Genomic DNA, 6006 nt, shown 5'->3' on the forward strand with positions numbered 1-6006 from the left:
CAAGGAGGCTCGTAGCCCTGGCCTATGTGCTCACCAATCACAGAATAGCTGCAACATGGACCGCAATGTCTGCAAACCATGGTAGAGAAATGCTGGGACCTGCCACAAATATACAATTGTCCTCTGCCTGCTCTTCTCTAAGTCTATGATGCAGTACTAATGGCCCGAATGCAATTGGATCTTCAACGGGCAATCAATAATTACACTAAATTCATGAAAGACTTAGGCCTGAGAGTAAAAACAAAAAAGACCTTTAAAATGAAATGTGAAAAAGGCAGCGCGGTGTGTAGAGATATTTTTATTGGCAGTAAAAAGGTGGAAACCACCACTACATACCCCTACCTAGGCACATTATTGACTATAGTTGATTATGGGCTTAGGCCGTGATGAATAGAAAACTGCTCTTCATGAAAGCTACATCATTTTGCATAGAAATTAGGAAGAAGACCCCGGCTGAGATGCTACACATTTACCAGGCTGAATGTGTTAGCACAGCCATATACGGTGCCAGAATTTGGGGATTTTGTGATGTAAAACCTATACGGCAGGTCGAGAACTCCTTTTTTAAGATTTCTTCAGGCAGTTCTGCGCTCTACCTCAATACACACCTGCCATGCAGAATTGGGGATTCCCTATATCTCGGATGTAATTAAAGTTCAACTGGTTCTTCTATGGCATCGGATCTGGATTTAATTGAAACCACCCTTAATCTTGACATTATAAAAGACAGTCTTAATTTAGATCGAGCTGGCTAAAATACATAAAAGATTTCATGACTGATCTGGGCCATTTGGAATACTATGATGACCCTGCGTCTATGGGTGCTATTGCCAGAAAGGTTTTTAAGACATATTGGGCCAGAAGTAGGTAATTCTATTTTACTGATTCATAAATACCGAATTTTACCGATTCGATATTTATGAATCGGTAAAATAGAAGTAGTCAGATGTAGGTAAATTCCTTTTCACATTTACAGAATCGGTAAGATTCGGTATTTACCGATTCGGTAAATACCGATTCGGTAAATACCGAATCGGTATTGCCCATTGATTCCTATGGGCCTTGAAGCCCATAGGAATCAATGGGCAATACCGATTCGGTATTTACCGAATCGGTAAATACCGAATCCTGCAAGGGTGCAGGGGGTGTCACTTTGACACCCTCTAGCACCCCAAATACAGGCATGTGTGCCATGTGGCACACAGACATGCCCTAAGGGCATGTCTGTGTGTCACATGGCACAGGTGTGCATGCACAGATGTGCATGCACACCTGAATTCGGTATTTTACCACCCAATAGGATTGGGTGGTAAAATACAGACTCTTAAGGGCCTGTGGCACTCTCAGGAGTGTCACCTACATGTGGAATTACCGACCGATTCGGTATTTTACAGAATCGGTAAATTTACCGATTCTGTAAAATGCTGGCCCTTACATGCCGAATCGGCCGTTACCGACCGGTATTTCCTCTCCTACATCTGGCCCCTAGTATCGTGCATTTGGAGGCTATTAGATTTGCCATGAGGTATCAAGAAGACCATCAGTACAATCAACTGATACTAACAACCTCAGGCATGCAGCCCTACCTATTTAACACAGCAAGTGGGTATGATAGATTTGTTCTGACTCGGCTCAGAATTGGCATTTTCCATCGCTTTGTCAGCTTTCCCACAATAAATGATTGGTTGAATATATTAAGTAAATGTCCGTGTGACAAAGTGTCTTCACAATCATCAGTGCATGTAGTTTTATTCTGTACATTTTACATTGCACAAAGGAGAAGGTGGAGCAAACCTATTTTAAAATTGTGGGGTCTGATGCAATGCTGACCTGCATTCTTGGTTTTACGAATGCAGAAAGTGAATGTTTTTCAAGACCTATTGCACTATTTCCTAAAAGCACAATTAAGTGCACAAAAGCTATTTGCACATGAACTCGATCAATGTAACTGATTTGCACAAAGTGTTAAGGAATTTTATTATTATACTAATCGCTGAGGAATATTGTTTTCTTAATCACATTTTATGATACTCTGCAATATGTGTTTTGCCTTTTAAAACGGTATGCTTTTATGTTTTTTATCTGAAAATCGAATAAAGCTCATTTGATTTTGTTTTTCTTTTTTACTCAGCAAGTAGGCAAACCTTTTACGTGCTTGCAGATTGCAAACATGTCAAGGATCACATCAGGTATGTAGTGCTATCTAGTGATGTCCTCTTCCCAGCATTTGACAAAGTTGCTGATACGCTGCCTGTAAAACTTTCATCTCTTCCTCAAAAAGTTTTTTTCTGAAAATGAGGAGCAGGGCAACAAAGATATTCACTGACAGCAGAACACATTCTGAAAAACAAAGGTTGTGTCTTGCTTGCAGGCTGTGTGTATTTGGCTGATGATTATTGAATTTGGCCCTCTTTCCAGGGTGAAATCACACATTTTACCTTTACCCTCCACTTTTGTCTGAAATAAATTTGTGTTGACTCTAGGACCTGCTAACCAGTGCTAAAGTGCTTGTGATCTCTCCTTTAAACATAGAAACAATTGACTTACACCTGATTGGCATATTTAATTTAGTTATAAGTCCCTTGTAGAGTGCTATACAATATGCCCAGGGCCTATAAATTAAATGCTACCAGTGGACCTTCAGCACTCATTGTGACACCCACTTAAGTAGCCCCTATATCATGTCCCAGGTTTGCCTTTGCAATCTGAATGAAGTTTGAAACTGCAGCTCGACTTGGCGTTACAACCCCTTGCCAAGCCTTAATCTTCCCTTTTATCACATATAATTCACCCACAAAGTAGGCCTTGGATAGCCCATAGGGCAGGGCGCATAGTAACTGAAAGGTTATACATGTACTTTTAAGACATACCTTGTTCTGGTAGTGAAAACCTCTTTGTTTTTCTCAACTACGAGGCCTGCCTGACCCATAGGGTTGCCATATTAAATGTAATTAGTGCTAACGTTTTATTGGGAACAGCTAAACATTTCATGTTTTGTGTCTGGGAAATTGTAATTAATAATTTTCTTTAATGGTAAAGTCAGATTCTAAGTTACCATATTGGAAATTATAATTTTAGACCATTGAAACAACACATGATGGACAGAATGCTGCACAATATCTAACATGCACCCCAGTACAGCGTTCTGGGCCTTAATCCAACATTTTTTTGCTCTCCATGTCATTCCAGTTCAGACCCAGCCATATGCAAATCAGTCTTGACCCTGCTCCCCATGAGAACAGTCCAGCCCAAACAACCACCCCAGGTCTTCCCTGGACTGGAAACAAGCATCCTGGGACCGGTGTCAGGGCATCACCCTTCATCAGCCAGGCCAGCTTGACTCCAGTGACATGGAGAGCACAAGACCCATGTCTGGGCATACCCGTCCCACTCAGAGTGACAAATGTAAAAAGAACAATTGACGGACAGAATGCTGCACAATATCAAACATTGATCCCAGTGCAGACATCTAGGCTTAAATCCATTGATGGTTTGCTCCCCATGCCATTCCAGTTCAGACTTTGCCATTTGCAAATCAGTCTTGACCCTGTTCCCCATGGGAATAGTCCAGGCCAAACTTAGAAAGTTGGCATTTCCTTCCCTAAATATTTAATGCTGTTTCTAGGTCACATGACCAGGTGCAGTTGGCAGTTTGACTTTGTTTATTCATTCCAGACAGCCACACATTAGAGGGATTGTGTTTGCATGGATGGGCCTTCAACTGTCAGGAAGATGGGGCAGAACTGCTCACAGACTCACTTACAACTGAAATGGCTGTGCTCTTCCGTCACACAAAGGATTTGTCAACACTGCATTGTTCATGACGATACCTTAGAGCCAGACCTTTGGAGGCAGGAAACAATTAAAACTTCAAAGGGAATTTTCTTGAAACTTTTTCTACTTCAAAGAAGGCTCCAGGTATAAATAAGGGCACTTAGACGCAATATTTAGTTAACTTTCTGGAACTGTAGAAGGACTGTCAGAGGACCGCCTGCCTGCTGCCGTGGCCTGATGTGTACTCCACAAGACTGCTTTGCTGCACCTGGAAGGACTGTTTTGCTGCCTCGAGTCTGTCTTGAGCCCTCGGTGGCGTGGTCTGCTCTTTGATTCCTATTTCAGCACTTGAACACAAGACTGCCAGAGCGATTCCAAGGGCTAGTTGGTCGGCCTCCTAATCGGAGCCTTGGTTAAAGAAAAGGCCATAACCATCTAAGCCTGCACCTGGACCCAGCATTAGTGTGTCCAAGTGGTGCCCAATCCTGGGTTAGATAGCCAAAATCCAAAACTAGGGACTTAAAATATGTAGGCTAAAAACTGCTTTGAAAACCCAAGAGGAGGGCAAAACCATCCTGTTTGTCTATCCACCCAAGATACATAGCCAGTCGGCCTGACTTTGCCGCAGGTCCCACTTTCTTCTTCTCCTTGCAGCAAGACCGGTAAGTGGACATACGCTGAAAGGCAATCCGGCCTTATGGAACTCTCATCAGCTGCAGCATCCAGCCTTATCCCGCTGGAAATGTTGACTTCCATAAAAGAGGCTAAAACCAAACGAAGAAATCTTCAATGTGATATCGCTCAGCAGCACACTGAAAATGACACTCTCTTCTCAGAAAATACCTGCAACCTTACCCTGCTGAACTTTAGCTTCTCAGAAAATTTTTCATCAAATTTCTTAAAAGCCTAAATGTATGCACCAAAGCCACTTCTTGTATCTAACAGGAGCTCCATCGCGTTACGCAATATTTTTGGATTTTGACCCGCTCTCACGCAACAAGATGTCTACAATTGGTGCTTTATTCTATTAGGTACTAGTTTTTACCTTAAAACTTTAAAAACTCATAACTCTGGTTCTGACAAATAGATTTTTGTAATTTTGTTAAATTTGTTTTATTTTTATTGACTTAGTTTTTCTAAATTAATGTGGGATTTTTCTTATGTAATGCTCTACACATTGCCTCTCAGTTAAGCCTCATTGAATTTGTGCCAAGCTACCAAATGGTTAGGCACAGGTCAATTTAGAGGCCTTCGTGGTTCACCTTAACAAGGATTGTGCCTGTTGCTTAAGCAGGGTTAACACCTCACTTAACCACTGCCCCAATTTCTCACATGGCTGTATTGGTTTGTTTTGTTAAGTAGATTTGGAGAGAGCGCTGTTGACCAGGAGAGTATCCTGCCCCTGGTTTAAAATTAACTGAACTATCTCCTAAATTAATTTAGGTATGATGAAACCTTAATTTGCTTTAATGGGATGCGGTGTATGGCCGCCCATACCTAAATAATGGCATATGCTGTTACAATGGAGCGCTTGAGGCTGAGCAGGAATGAGAAAACTGTGCTCCTTGCTCTTTCAATTGCTGTAGAGTTATTATATCATCACACATGAACTCATTGTAAGAGGGCAATTCAGTTCGGCAAAAAACTACCAAAACAATGGACTATGTAAAAGACTCAGGGCCAGATGTATGAAAGGGTTTTACCCATTCTGTGCCTATGGGAGAATGCCTTAAAGCATGTGGCTGTTAGATTCTTAATAGAGATATGGCCGGATGTTTGTAATCTGAAAGGGGACAATGGTTATAACCTCTGCCACCCTGACAGATTTAGAGGTTAGCCATCAAGTTTCATCCAGACGTCTAGTAAAACAAAAATATATAAATTAATAATAACCTGTAATGACCTTTATATATCCTGGATGTTTTATTCCCAGGGGGAGAAGTTACATTTTAATTTTTCTGTTTGAAACCACTTGGCTTTTCTTGACAGCCCGGAACAGAACAAGAATACCTTAGAACACCTGCTCAAAATAGGCAGCATGTTTATCTGGGCATTGGTGTAAGGTTTCCACTAGCGGAGCCAACGAGGGATCCACTGATGGAAACATGACAGTCCACCTGTCTCTAAGTAGAGTGGGCGGACCATCATTTTGGTAGACAGGGTGGTCCACTACCTTTGTGCCACTCTATCCTGTTTGCCGAACTATAAATGAGGCGGCTCATCAGTCCTATG

This window comes from Lissotriton helveticus, chromosome 10 (genome assembly GCF_964261635.1).
Source record: "Lissotriton helveticus chromosome 10, aLisHel1.1, whole genome shotgun sequence".
NCBI classification, from domain to species: Eukaryota; Metazoa; Chordata; class Amphibia; order Caudata; family Salamandridae; genus Lissotriton; species Lissotriton helveticus.